Below are 16,258 nucleotides of genomic sequence, written 5' to 3' on the forward strand. Positions count from 1 at the left end.
CGATAAGACGTTCCTCGTATACTTACTTGAAGATTTCGCGAGAGTATGGAACATTTGAAGAGAAAGAAATGAGATTAGAGTTCGTTTGATGAATCGGATACATAAAGTATACAAAAGGTATTTGTACACCATTGCATTTATTACAGTATTTGCGAAGATAGCAATGAATTAGGTCAAAGTACGAGTGTAGTAAATTTTGGATCATGCAGTAGTGCTTTCGAATTATAGGATTTCATTTATTCAGAAATATTAGAAATTAGGGTTTCCAATGATTTCTATCCTGAATGATAAGTTTATCGATAGATGGATCTATTTAGGATGGATTAAACAGGAAACGATGGTTATTTAACGTGAACTAAATACAGTAATGTGCTATAACTAAGACGAATAAATGGGTAATACACAACTCGCAACTAATTGCTTACAACTTATAACAACTCGGCAACTCAACTCTCGACTCCTCACAACTTAACTCTTAGTTAACGACTGACTATCAATTCGTCTTTTTCCCTTGAGCATCCCTTTGTCTTTTCTCATACCCCCATCACGTACGCGTTCCGTAATCGTCCGCGATCATGATCATGTAGGCCTTTTTTCACGTAACTATTCGACTGAAGGACCGACGACGCATTGATCGATCGCTTGGCCCATTGAAGTTTCCCGACCCTTTCGGCCTGTCGGCACTTAGGCTTTCTCGCGACGTTGTTTATAGTTTACCTGATATTTTTTAGGCAATCTGTCCACGATACTATTGACTTGGCAACAAAATGATTGCGGATTTTGTCAATGCCACCTAATGACAAAATCCGCAATCACTTAGTTGCCAACCCAGTACAATATGATTATACGAATTTGATATTATGAAAGTGAAACGTAGAACGTAAATAAAAAAAAAAATGCTTAATTGGAAAATAAGAATACTTGCGAGAGTTTTTTGTAGCTACTGAGAGGTCGGTTAAAGAGAGCCTTTCTAAACCCTCTCATTCTAAACATTTATTTTCGATACCCGATGATTACGTGACTTGGAGATATATGCTATCGTTGGATATCTGCTTATTTTCTTCTGCATTTTCACTGGCCATACACAAGGCTGAATAATGTCAGTGTAACTGACACCGACGACTCTTAAAAATACGTCGTCGCCAGCACGCATATAAAGCGACTTATTATTATAAAAGAATTGAATGTCATAAAAAATGTATTAAAGTAGCGGATACTACACAGAAGTCCATTGCATAAATTAGAAATACTCTACGCTATAACGAAAATATTCGATGATTTAAAGAAAATTAATATCGTAATGTTGTACATCTTTGTAATTTCTTGTTACCTTGTTAAAATTGTAAGGAACGAGTGGAAGAGGAAATGACGACTAGAAAAGCTTTAGCTAAAAAATTTAGCAAATTCTTGCGATCCTATAACTTGCGATTCCATAACCGTAATGTTAAAACGCAAAATTCGACAATGTAACGTAACTGAGAAAGTTACAGATTAAATGTTGTTTCTTATGGGTTAATGGATCGGTTAATGGATCGAGCCTTAACCTGAGATGACTGAAAGCATAGCTACGAACAACATCGTATCGTTGTATCATCGTGGTCTAGGATTCGTGACCGACCGTGAAATACAAACAATCGAACCCTGTAGTTTATACAGCCACGTTGTTTTCCTTGATAAATTAGCGGAGATCCATGGTCGTTGAAGAGTCAACGATAATCCCTGGGAGATGTTCGGCGGTCGAAGTCAGAATCGATTCAGTGCAACAAGCGGAAGGAAGTAATAACCAGCGCGAGGGTAAACCGCATCGCACACGTTTCTGCCGCACGACTTCTCTTCTTCTCAGGACCATGTATAACTTCGTGACACGACGTGTACACTACTGGGAAATCGGTCCCTCCGGGGCCGTGGAAAATCAATGCTTGAAGTCTGCTTGCTTCGTGTCAGTGAAGAAACTAAAAGGGACTGTAACAAAAGGAAAAGGAGCGAAAGCAAGAAATATATATATAAATAGTGGAATTGGGTATGTTTTCAAATGGAAATAACACGAGCTGACACTTGGACAGATTACCTGTCGCCGTGAAAAGGCTTATCGTTTTCGAATAAAGCGACGTTTTATTGATTCACGCACCGACACTGGCAATCGAGTTTAGAGTTTTATGCGCGACACATCCACCCAGCTGGATTTATGCACCTTTTCACGGTACACACGGCCGTCTGTGTAGACCAGTTTTCGGAGATATCGCGTAGCAACCGTGGAATCCAGCATAGAAGGATAGGAGAAGCTACGTCGTTTTATTTTGCCACGATACGCGGTTCGATTCTTTTTGAGCTATTCGTTTTTGGATTCTGGTCTAGGCTGAATTTATGAGCTTCCTGGGACCACGAGTTTTGTACTGTTTTATACGGTTTCCTGTTGGCGTAGCTGGGGAATTCTACGTACAGCAGTTTCTCTATGTACGCTGCCCGTGAAAAATTCAGCAGAATTCTTATTTTCCAAGAGCCTTTATAGGTTCATGTACTTGTTCTCCAAGCGACAAGCGGTTCGAGGAAACATCATAATTTTATAAAATGTAGTTTTATGACTAAGACCGTGGATTTTTTTGCGTCTGTACGAAATTTGTGTTGAGAATTGTGGATCTTAACCGCCGAAATAAAAGTAAAGGAATACTTAGATTACACTTAGAATTTATATTAAAATAGTTTTAGATTTATTTAATAAATGATTTACAGGATCTTCGTCGATATACATGTGGACGCGTTTCAGCACTCTGTTTATCTCACCATCTTCTATACCACACTACTAACAGAACAGTTGCATTCACTTGTTTCTCGAGATGCTGTGCACACACATACTTTCATACACTCATACTCACATATGTGTCATCACTATTACGCGGGTAATCTAATCTAGCACACAAAATTATACATATCTCAATAATTTGGAGATGCAGAAATACAAAAAATCCACGGAATATGTAAAAATATATAAAATATCCAAAGTATAGTAGTTTTTGTAGTATTTTATATATGAAATAACTTGTTATCCAAGTTTCAGTTTTTCAATTGTATTTGGAAAAATATGAATTTGCATAAATATTCACAGTCTTGTTACGATTGATATTGAAATTGCCGATTGTAAGAAGTAAAGATAATGAATTATCTTATTTTCTATGTTATTTTCTTTCGTAATCCATGAATATTGGAAGCAAGTGAAGACTGTTAAAAGTTTAACTGAATTTCGATATATCTTGGTATATTTGTATTTCTGTGTTTTATTGCTGTACAAAGAGGATATGCGATTTTAGTCCACAAGTTGATGTCCTTGTTTTGTGATCGCAGTCGGAGAAAGAATAACAAGGGGAATAGTTAAAAAAGGACAATACTTTAAATAATATAAATAATATAAGAATAAGGACAATACTTTATAAAAGCTTATAAATTATTCATACCGCATATGCATTTAAAGTTATAGTTTTATTTAAATATGTGATGAATCTATAAAAATGACTAATTTTGAAATTAGTCTGAATTTGTAAGAAACATTAGCTTTAATACAACAGAAATTGTGACCATATGTTACAGAAGGAAATAGGAAGAGGAAAGAAATAGAAATGTATGTAGCATTTTATCTAGTTACCTTATCATCCTATTATGAAACTATCGTATTATTAGAAGTCTAGACTCTAATCAATATTTGAATTTAGCACAGAGAACAAGATAAGAAACTGCACGAGATATGTTACGATATGCAATACGATATAACGAATAAAAATAAAGATATTGCCACGAAGAGTATGAAATTCATAAGTATAATAGAAACTGATATCAATGCACTGACTGTTAAGGTTTGAAAAATATTAAATATATTATGATAAATTTCTCAACAAACTTTGATATGTCTTTGACGTGTATAATTTTATTTAAGAATCATTAAAAAGTATACAATTATGTGAGTAAGAAATCTTGTCGACGTCGATGCTTACCAACTGATCTACCAATACGACTTAAATTTTCGCAAATTTTGCAGATACGTATAGGCAAATCGCGGATACTTCATATTTCATCGAATCGTTATTTTCCAGAGAAACAAACTTGGAAATGCGATCGTGAACACATATATACGCCATAGATTCATAACGTAATAGATTCCATCAGAAGTCATTGTAATATATCACGATTGTGTGCACCAGGTTAATATTGACTTCATCGATAAGTTGGATCAGATAAAATAAATAAGATGAATCGAACAAACATACGCTTCCCATCAATTTTATTCCTTTGTTTGTAAACCTCGATGTTGTTGATTCTGCAATTGTCTAGTAACAAATTAAAACCAAAAAATATATTACGTAAATATATCGTGGAAATTTTTATACATGAAACTGAATATGTAGAGGTTTGAAGTAAAAAATACAAATTCATTCTTCTACGTGAATTTTGTACTCGAAATTTCATATTTTCTCGTTTTTTAAAACCATTTCGTAATTTAAATACGAACATTTAATTATACGATGGTGAACAAAAGTATTTTTATGGCAAAACCAATGATTTCTTATTCAATTTATTCGTAAAATAACGTTTGAGTTTGAAGTTTACATGAAAATATTTGATCATTTATTACAGGAATCTTGTTATATTTTTATTATATTTTATTTTATACTGGTTTTGTATATCATACAAATATTCATACTAAATTGGAGATTCACGCATTTTACACATGCAAACTGTAACATTCGAATATTTTTATTATGGTATTATAATTCCTGCGACCTATAAAATCTGGTTAACGAAAATTTACGAATGTTGTAAGAATATATCGCGTTAAACATTGACTTGACATTTCGGGACCGCGACTGCAGTAATATTATGGAGATTAATTTCGATTTAATTGTATTTCCACGAATATTTTTTAATTGATTTAACTACATTAATTATATATCAAGTGTCAACAGACGATCATGATTTATATTTAGCAGCTATTAATAATTCTATTTCACTGTTGGAGATACAAAATATCAGTTATTACATCTTGTGATATGGATAACGATTTATGCTACTGTGATTAATGTTCATTGTGCTATATGTATATGTCTTTCATAGTATTCGCAAAACTCGTGCAGGTTCATTATGCAGCATTAATCTACGTACAATATCTAAAATAATCGGTGTATCTCTTTTCTGCAGTATTAATCAAATAACAATATTTCTGCAAAACATTCATCAAATAATTTTGCAAAAGAAACAAAACCAAAAATAAAAGAACGTTCGCTGAATATTTAGTCTATACGATTCGAGAATTTTTAAAAATACTAATTACCTTACTTGAGGATACTATTCTTTCGATTTTCTCATTATCGAATTATCTCATGGACTGTATTTATATTTAACATAATTTTATCAAATTCTGGTTTATTGAAGTAAATTCTGTAAATCTTCATATTCACAAATATTAGGTGATATTTAAACTTTTCAAGTTATTATATTACATATTCTATATTATCTTTCGTATTATGTTGTGTAGAGGAATCAATAATACTTATATTTGTTTATTGAAACTCTATATGTAATAGTTATATCATTGATTTTTAATATTATAATTTTAATAATATTTAAAAGGAATAGAAATATATTGAGAAAATATAATTTCACGTTCATTCGTTTAAAATCAAATATATGGATTAGCCATAAAAAAATGACGATAAAGGAGCGTATGTAGAATTAATGTTTGACATTTTCAATGCATAAATTCATTACAATATATATTTTCTTTAATACATGTATACTTATCTAGAAGTAATTGGATGTTTTTGTATTTAATTATTGATTACTAAAATTAATTAAATCCAGTTTGACTGTGGTAATCGAGCGAATGGTAATTTATTTATTGAAATATTTTACAAGGGTACAATGGCTGGAAACGGGAAAAGAGAATAATTTGAAAGTATCAAAGGTGATCGCAGCTAATCAAATTAAATAATAATTTATATACATAGAAGTAAATATAATTCGTTTATCATAGATGCCATTTTATATTACTAATATTTTATTAAATAGATACATTCAGTTTAAATGAACAACATAAGTTAGGAGCAAAACTTTGACGAGTAACAAAATAGGCAAATATTTTGATAAAGATGATAAAAGAGAAATATTTGATAAAAGTGAGAACGAAGTCAATAAAAAATTGTCTTTGTTATTAAATATATATATATATAATCCTCACATATGTATATATTTTAATATAAGCATCATTTATCCAAATATGAATACTATATTCCAATATTAATATAAAAATATGCGTTTCATCTTTCATTGATATTCTTACGTACACCTATTATATTTAAATAAATATACAATATTTGTACACTTAAATAGTTTAGCATAAACACCGTTTCCCCGAGAAAATTAGCATTACTTCTAAAAAAACCATATTTCATTTTCCATTTTTTATCAAATATTGCTCGCACTAGAAAATACGAATTCAAACGCGCAGCCAGAGGCTTTTGAGATGGTCGATGCTCGATGTATCGGAATGTCGCTGAGAAAATAATTTTCCGATGTCGATGCCAGGCTTTAACGTTTTTTCCCTGGTCCCGTATTTCTATAACGTTCATACGCGTTGGCTCATAAATGCGTTTTCGTAATTATGCCTTGGTTCTGGCTTGGTGAGGCGGCGCATTCAGATTTTTCGCCGCGTTTTCCTTTCTCTTCTGCCTGTGGCTGTGCAACAGAGAGAAACTCGAACGTCGGATACGACTCTAACCACTAGGTGACTCGTGTAGAAAGGCAGCTCTATTAGCGGAGTCGACCGAGCTAAAAAAGAAAGGGAAAAAAACAGAGAGTAAATTTACCATCCCTTACGACCTTAAACGAGCGTTTTAAATTAATATGAATTGAAGGGAGCAGCACTCTGAATAACGAATGGCATTGTGTCAATGCTACCAGTGTAAGTGCGTTGCTTTCTCCTTTCTCGATCGATCGGAGTCGTAAGCTGCTAAATGCGCACCCAGTTCGATCGTCGGAGAATTTTTTCGCCGAACAATTTAATGTAATGTTAGGAGATGCGAAGAGACTGCGTTTTTTCATATTCACGTTTGGGTTTGCACTTTGAGATGTTTTGAGGATTGATCTTGTTTGCTTTATTGCGTCCGATACGAATTTTTTTTTCTATGTGATAATCTTTGCACGATAGTGGCAAGAAGAATACTGGGATGTTCATTCATTCTACTTATTTGTTTTGGATGTAGATTTTCATTCTCTCATTCAAGATTCTTAGTCGCTTTGTTGTTAAAAGAAAAGGAGTAAAAAGTCTGTTTAACAAGATATTTTTCATACGATTGCAAATTTTCAATTTTATAAATATATTTAGGAGCGGTAGCGTAGTCGAAATTAAGTTATTTCTACATTTTTAAAGATGTATGCAATATGAAATATGATGAATTGGAACTTATTTATTCAGATAAAAGTCACTATAAAATTATATAATTAATAGACTGGTTCTAAATTATTCTAGGGGAAACAAAAAGATAGTATAAATTATAATGGGAAACTTTCACGTTGTTTAGAAGTTATTAAATAATTTTGCATCGCCAAAGATAGATAATAAATTAATGTACGTATATTATGCACTTAAATTAATTAATTCAATTAATTGAAATAATTAGTTTATGTTGAATTTCCTACTCGTGTAATTATACTTTGATTCTCTGTTAATTATGTTGTTCCATTCTTTTCAAAACCAGCAAGATTATAAATATTTTTTAACATACTAATTTATTATCGTATATTATACATATATTATATACTATTAATATAAATGCGTATCTGTTTTATGCCTAGTATTTTACTTCATAGTTTTTCTTGCGAATATTTTATACAAACGCTTTCAGCGATATTATTCACCATAAATCAGAACCAATTCACGTTTAAGCTAATTTCGTAAAGTCTGGGATTTCTTAGTTTTCTATTTCTGAAACTCACAGTCTTTAATTACGAAATTAGTTCTGCAATTCAGAAGATCTAAATCTACATATTCTCAATAGAAGGCTGATTGTAGAAGCATAACATCCGCCGGCTAATTTAGCTAATTACTTGGTTAATAACCAACCCTGTCGAAAGTTTCTTAATTTCGTCGTTAAATGAACTTGGCTGACAAAAGTTTATTTAATTATTATGATAACTGTTCTTTTTGGCATAGTTATGTCACAGTTTCACATGAATTATTACGTAAATATTGAATACCTTTTTTAAAGAACAATACTGCGGAAATTTTATATTTTCTTTGGTACACAGAAATTGATTTAAATTTTATCTGTGTAGGATATGCCACGTGCACTTTCAACGTTAATGTGCTTTAGATGGATATTAGTGTGAAATATGGAGATGACTGATACAAAAAATTACGCTTCATCCATTTTTGCTTTCATGAAATGAACACAATGGTTAAGGCAGTAGTTTAGGTGCACAGAGCAACTTTAATTATGAAAATATTAATTATTATCGAGCGTATCGGAACATTAATTAATAAAAGACTAGAGCATGATGTCGTTGTGAGAAAAGCTGGAAGGCATTATTAATGTATTTTCATTTGAATTGTAAGAATAGTGCATTCGACTTTCTGAAATTCTATTCTGCTTAATATGATTAATTTATTGTAGTATCGTAAAAAAAGCCTGATTAGAGATCGATCAAAACAGTGTCATCTGTCCTTCGGTTGTTAGTTTACATAGGAAAAAAGCCTATGTGACTAAGGTCATCTAGTTCTTGCGGAGCGTTGTCATGATGAGATTAAAGAGAGGAAAAAATAACACTAATGGAGAGGCACGATTTGGGTTCAAAGAGTGTTGACCGAGAGGTCAGAGTGTATGAATCGAGAAGTGAGAGTGAGTCAGCTAGAGAGCTCAGAGCTAGTCGAGAAGCCGAAGAGTAGAGTTGTTAGCGTTGTCGAGTTGCGTGAGTTACTAGCGTAGCTGAGAGATTGAGTTGTTAGCGTTGTCGAATTGCGAGAGTGGTCGAAGTAAAGTAAGATTGTTGCATTTAGTTCAAGTTAAACAACCATCATTTTCTGTCTAATTAACATCTGTTAGTTTATTTATTGTAAATAAATTATAAATTATAAATAGTATCAGGAAAAATTTATACCTAAATTTCCACGATACTACATGATATTTGGTAAAATACGCAGAATAAACATATATATTACATTTGCAACAAATTCGATGATGCTTTGTATAAAACATTTATATCTAGAATATTTAGCATTTGAAGGTTCCATAATAGTAAAACTAAATTCATAAGAATGAAGGAACTTACTGTATATTCGTATTTAAAAATTTCTTCACTTATCGAAGAAATATTGAATAATTGAATAAATATATAAATATTGTTTTATCGGTCAAGCCTTAAACCTTTCCAAGGTCACGTTCTTACTCAGAAATAATAGAAATTGTACACTGATAGAATAATATCTCCAGCTCGTACACGCTAGAAGATTATTGAACAGAATAGTACATATTTCGACTAATTGTATTACTGCAAGTTGCCTAAAAAAAAGAGTTTGTACTTCATACTAAAAAAAAACACTTGATTTATGCGACAAATATAATCCAATATAAACGCAGAAGATGCTAGTGTCTCTAATTTGAATATAAAAGATATAAAAAATTTGAGGAATTACCTGTGTCAAAAAGCTAACGTTGATTATTAATTAAAGTGGAAAAAATGACCGACTTCGTTGCTAACTTATGTCACTTCTCCTGAAAAATGCTTCAGAGGCATATCTTTGAGCCAGGGGAACCGAAGAATAAATTCGTCCAGCTTGCGCCTTCACGTGTAATCGTTAGGATATAAATTCTGTCCCGGGCTTGATCGATGCTCTGTGAGGAAAGATTTATATCTACTAACCAGATGATCTATGCGATAAACTTTCCCTGTGAAGTACCTTCATTCATAAGCATTAGGACACTTGCTGGTCTCGCACGAACTGTGACATAATTAAATCGCAGGTATTTGTGCATTTATGAGAATATTAAATGCGTTGAAGGGTTTAGAATGCATTAATACGGAAAGATATTCGCCATATTCAGAGCAAAATGTTCATTATAATATTTACAACGAGTCAAAGTGAACAACACGTCCTTCAAGAGAGAATAACTTTTTCAAATTCAGTCAAAATCAATCACTTGATTGGTTCTGAGAAATATCAAGGATTAGTTTACTAGATGATATGCGAGAAAAGTGTTGAAGGAATTGCAATTGGTTTTTGCAACATTTTTGTCTGGGGCTGTAATGAAAATTCAAACAACACATTTTGCTGATTTATGCCAATTCTGTGGCTACGGGCTGAGGGTTTTTTCGAAATCGATTGATACGGAAACAGGCGACGAAAGACATAATAACCTCTGGATTTTAGACCGGAAGTTGCGAAAACTGTAATTTTCATCCGTTTTTAACCGTTTGCAGTTCGTAGCAGCATTAACTGATTTCGATAAAATTTTCAAAACATAGGTACATAACTGGTACCAATTCGTTGTCCTAATTTTCATTACAGGCCCAGATAAAAAATTGTAAAAAAGTATCATTTATTTGTTTCTTCGTGATTCCGACAAATTTCACATTCTTCAAAATGTTTGTCACATGTTTGAGCCAGTTCTTCTAACTTCTGAAAGTGAAGTAGTTTGGTCGTCTTAAGAAAATTATTCCGTTTCAATAAAGTACATGTTCACTTTTACTTCTTACTGCGAGCTATAACATTGAGAGATTTCTAATTTTAAAGGATGAAAAAATCTTCATCTGGGAAGAAATAAACGTATGATTTTCTCATGTACATTATGATAGGATGTTAAAAAATGGCCACTTTTGGGTCTGCTTGCGAGCGAAAAATTCATGCATTTAACGACGTCTCTCAAAGAACAGAAAATGTTACTGGCATTTATCCGAGATGAGATGGGAATGCTGAAAGAAATGAGTGCCAGGATGAAAAAATGGCAGCGGTCAAACTTACCCACACGTTACACTTAATCTTTATTTTCTTCAGATACTGATCCATCTATGAAATAGTTTTTAGAAATTCTGCTGGTAAATCGATTGAAAGTTTAAAATCGAACAAATTCCAAGTATCACAAGATCGTTGTTGGCTATTGTTCTCACGTAGCAACAATCCGGCGATACTTCAGATCTACTCGATTTCGAACTTCAAGTGATTTATCAGCGGAATTTCCGAAGAATTAATATGTCGATACAGATGGACAATTATTCTGTAGCTGGATCAGAATTTGAAGAGAACGAAGATTAAGTGTAACGTATGGATAAGGCTAACCGTTGTTACTTTTTCATCTTTGCACTCGTTCTTCTCAACTTTCCCATTACATTTCGGATAAACGCTAAGAACATTCTTTGTTACTTGAGAAATACTCTTAAATGTCCTGCAGACATTTTTCAAAAATGACCATTTCTTAATATCTTAATTTCAAGTTGCCAATTTATGTGTTATAAAGTAATAAAAGAATAGTTTCAAAAATTTATATTCTCGCTTTATATCTTTTTTATTTGTAAAAAAGGTTTGTTACCAGATGACTATATGTGTATGTGTAGGGCGTATGAGCGAATCGAAAATTAATTCTTGTGGAAATAGAATAAATTGTTCACCTTGCTAGTTGTATACAATTGTCGCCACATTTTAGTGTACTGTAATCATATTTGAAATATAAGAGAAAACAATAGCTGCGATTAACTGTGAGATTTTCGGATTAGCACGCAAAGATTATAATGCAAATATAGAATGGCGATGCTTCATATTTAATAGCATGAATTGTAGTTTATAGTAATAAATGTAGGTACGATACATCTATGCATGAAATGTATAATTTATCGTAATAATAAACTGTGAATCAAATACGTATTTATATGTTGATAAGCACTGTATGTATTCAAAGATTAATTATACCCGGAAAAAACAAGTTTACATAAACATTTGCAATTTAGTGATAATTATGGATCATTTAATTACAACAATATGAACAGAATTGTTAATTTCCAATGGAACTCCATTTAGGAAACCAAAACTTCGGACATGCACGAACTAATTCGTTACTTTAATTATAAAATTCAAAGCAATAAATTAAATACAAAAGATCAAATGATCATGACTGGACTTAGAATTAATTAGACCGTAACGCATGGACTCCTAATGGATAAATCATCAGAAGTACGCGAAGAATGCAATATCCCAATTACGACATTCATTAGACAATTGGATAACTCGAGGTATGCAACTGATATTGATATTCGGGAAACGTTGATAAAACCAGCACACACATAGCAACTAATTGACTGTTCGAAGAAAAAGTCGTTTACTCTAAGATTTAATATAAACGTGTTTTTATTTAACATTAGAACTACCACACCAGTCAAATTGACTGGTTCTACAATTTTATTTTAAAATTCCTACTTCATGTTACATTTTTTTCTGCAATGATGTAATGACTTTCGCAACGATAACTAAAAGAATAATATAATGAATTTTATTTTACTTTTTATGTATTTAAACTGAAAATAATTTTGTTCAAGGCTACTTATACCAATACCATTAAAAATGATTGGTACTTGTCAAAGTGTAAAAGGGTCCTGCAATCTATTTATCAAACCCCAATTAACCAGTTTTCTCGTTTTGTACAACTTCCCACACGTTTTTATAATTTTTACTGCGTATCATTCGATATGACGATATCAATTATCAGGAAAATTCCGGATCGATCGCTAGATGTCAACATTAGAAGTACCACACCAGTCAAAATGACTGGTTCTACAATTTTACAAATGTGTCAACTTTTGTTTAGGGATCATGGTTCCAGATGAATTAATAATATTAAAATTGTACCGCATGAGACGGAATTCCTTCTGTAAGAAAGTAATAAATCAATAAGTATACAAATATTCTATTATTGCGTATCTTTTAAAAACCAGTCATTTTGACTGGTTTTGGTAGAAATAACATCGTGTTAACTATTAATAGTTCTAGTGCTAATAATGCAATTAGCTTTTTATAATAAAAATATATAATACAAAGTAATTTTGTAATAAAATGTAAAACTTTGTGACACTCGTGTAAATTATGTCACGTGTTGCTAATATCCTTAGAGGTTGATGCGACATTAATAAACAAATTAATTACCTATTTAATTAAAAGAATGTCTAATGAAATCAGGGTTCAAAACTAATATTTGAACTTAGCTTACCCGATCCTAATATTGTCATGATTCTAAGCTATGTAAATTGTTAATATCACTTTTTCGTCGTTGGGATTCGATGGAAATCGTTTGATTTTCGAGAGACGCATTGGCTAATGGGTGGAAAAGATAGACGATATACATATTCAGTAGCTAGTCGAAGGTTTGCAGTAAGCGTAAGGGAGGGATGATAAAATTCGAATAGCTTGCAAATTATAGAAGCTCGTTGCAGTCTTCTTAGCCGAAGTCGATGAAATGTATTCAAAGCTACGTTGGGCACAGTCGGTTGATAAGATATGAAAATAGGGGAAAAATGTCGACGTCTTTTCTGTTTTATCAGCTTTCCTCTCCTTTTATCGATGCCGTTACGTACCAGAAACATTTATGAATAATTCAACTTCTTTCGTATAGAGAGTTCGCTCCGGACTTTTTACGTTAATAGATGCATACGATACGATTTCACATTCCCTCTGTTTTCCATCTTTTTTCCATTTTTATTCCTTACTATGCGTGATTCTTGGTTAAAAATAAACTTTTTAGTTTAATATACTATAAACATTTCATCGGCTCCTAAATAATTGATACTGGCAAAGTACAACTTGGATAAGAATATCCAAGAATCAAAATACATCAACTATGTTACTGTTTTAGTTTTTATCATTTTTTAAATTTATTTTATTTTATCTACGTATTTTTAATCGATCGAGAATTTTTCTTACCGTTGATTTTAAATGCGGTTCACCTTTTAAACTACGTGTCTATCCAAAAAATCTGGCTTTAAATCGTCAACCGTGATTTATAAAGAAACGAGATTAGGATCTTTTCAGGACCGAATTTCCTTATCCCGTGAAAAAGGTTATACTTATTAATTATTAATATAAAGTTAATATGAAATATTAAATTCGTTGAATGGTTTTATGAAAAAGATGTGACCAGATTAAAATTTTGATTTACTTTATTATTTATCCTCGTTTCCTTGTTTTGTATATTCTTAAAAATTTCGTTCTACGGTTCTATTTACATATATTTGATATGTCGTCAGTTTGATTATCATCCAATTTTATTGTGTGAATTTTCGCATATGTTTAGGTCTAATTTGACTTTCTAATTTCTAGTTTCAGCGTATCCTAAAAATAAACTATATTTCTATGTTATTATACGTCTGATACGATAACACCAAGGAAACATGCAAATATATCGATGTTATCAAGTATACTAACATGAAATGCCTTTAACCCCTTCCGTTATAACATTTAATCATACGCGCAGCAATACAGCTTGTACTCCAAATGTAACAAACAAGAGTTCCATGTGTAATTTACTTAAATTTCAATTTACAAAATGAGGCAATATTATTCACAAATTCTACGTATGTATGTAGCACGTATACTTTTGTACATTTGTCGCGATACTAAAACAGTCGATTTAAACTTAGCCTAATTTTAACATTGCTGAAATAAATTTAAAAAGGTAAAAGACAAGTAATAATTTTTAATTACTAAATTTTTGTTTTTGAGAGTTGCTCGTAACACAAACGTCTAAACAGAGCCATATTCATTATCAGAACGCTAGAAATCAAACAGTTATTTGCTGTTCAATTAATACTCTTATAAATTTGAAGATACCAACTTTCGAATATTAAAATGAAATATTACTACTATGGCAAAGTTTTGTAAAGATCTGAACAATCTAACAACCTCTCTAGAAAAGAATCGAAATCTCCCCCCTTTACAAATTTTCCATCTATCACTTACATATTGGTTTGACAACTAAGTGATTGCGGATTTTGTCATTAGGTGGTAACGACAAAATCCGCAATCACTTAGTTGCCAATCGAATAAAATGCGATATGTAATTAATATGCACCTTCTTCTGTTTATCAAATTCCCGACAACGAATAATTTCTCTAGCAATATTATACTGTCCTTTTGTACTTTTTGTTTTGGCGGTAAAACGTACATACATACGTATGTATAATTCAACTACTTGTAATTTCAAGAAGTTATTTGTCTTCATTCAACAAGGCTATTTTAAATAATGTGGAATTTGCAGAAATTTCAAGATACGATTGTAAATGGAGGCAAAGTCCGGCGCCAATTTTCCAATAAACTTCATCTTTTTATAGCATAATCTAATCTTACAGTTTAATTTCATATCTTAAAGACCATTACGTCATACAATTATTAATATCTATTTTCTATTTATAAAATGTTGAAAATACGTATTACTTGTATCGGATAACAGAAATAGAAAAAATCTCAACAATAAGGAAATAATTATTTTCTAATTATTTTCTAATATCGAGTTCTTTGTTACTTTATTAATATTGCTAAAGAGTTAATATTATATTTTATAGGTATATTTTGATTTATTTGAAATGTATTCACAATCTGATTATTGTCTAAACAAACGCAATAGAGTAATCTGTATCTTAGAAACTAGATAGTCTTTACTGGGATGTTTTGCTGTCAATTTTATTGACAAATCTTGCCATAACTTATTCCACTTTATCAGATGCCAATACTCTATTACATATCTATTAATCTTTAAATCACTTTTATCACGTTACAGTGATAAAAAGCAATGAGACAGAAAGCGTTCATGATTTGTCAACATATAATTTTTAACTCTAATTGTATAATTAAATTATATCATGTTAAAAACAAGCATTTGGAGACGTTCAAGCGATATTAAACATCTATTGGGTTGGCAACTAAATGATTGTGGATTTTGTCAATACTATCTAATAACAAAATCCGGAATCACTTAGTTGCCAACCCAATTCGTATTAAACTATTAGATCATCTCATAAATGACGTGACTTGAAAACTAAGTTTGAAATCCCAAAAATTATTACAATCGAAGTTTTATACAATTAGTATACAGTACATAATTTAGTACATAAATTTGTATATACAGTACATAACTTTATGGAAAAAGATAAAGAGTTAAAGAGTTAAAAAAATAAAGACAAATTCATCATTGATTAATTACCAACACATAATTCGTTTTTTCTTTTGCATTTAATATAC

General features: G+C 31.4%; 1 protein-coding gene and 1 long non-coding RNA gene across 3 annotated transcripts in view; one reads left to right on the forward strand and one right to left on the reverse strand.

Annotated features, from left to right (window-relative positions):
* LOC100646414 (beta-1,4-galactosyltransferase galt-1) overlaps positions 1–16,258 on the forward strand; it is a 148,782-nt gene that overhangs the window by 43,527 nt on the left and 88,997 nt on the right. The gene's annotated exons all lie outside the window — the stretch shown is intronic.
* The window catches only part of LOC125385512, a 28,427-nt gene continuing 18,017 nt past the window's right edge, over positions 5,849–16,258 (reverse strand). The window contains exon 3 of the long non-coding RNA XR_007224900.1: positions 5,849–6,813. This is a non-coding gene — a long non-coding RNA (uncharacterized LOC125385512). The remainder of the gene's footprint in view (positions 6,814–16,258) is intronic.

This window comes from Bombus terrestris, chromosome 7, assembly GCF_910591885.1.
Source record: "Bombus terrestris chromosome 7, iyBomTerr1.2, whole genome shotgun sequence".
Taxonomy (NCBI): Eukaryota; Metazoa; Arthropoda; class Insecta; order Hymenoptera; family Apidae; genus Bombus; species Bombus terrestris.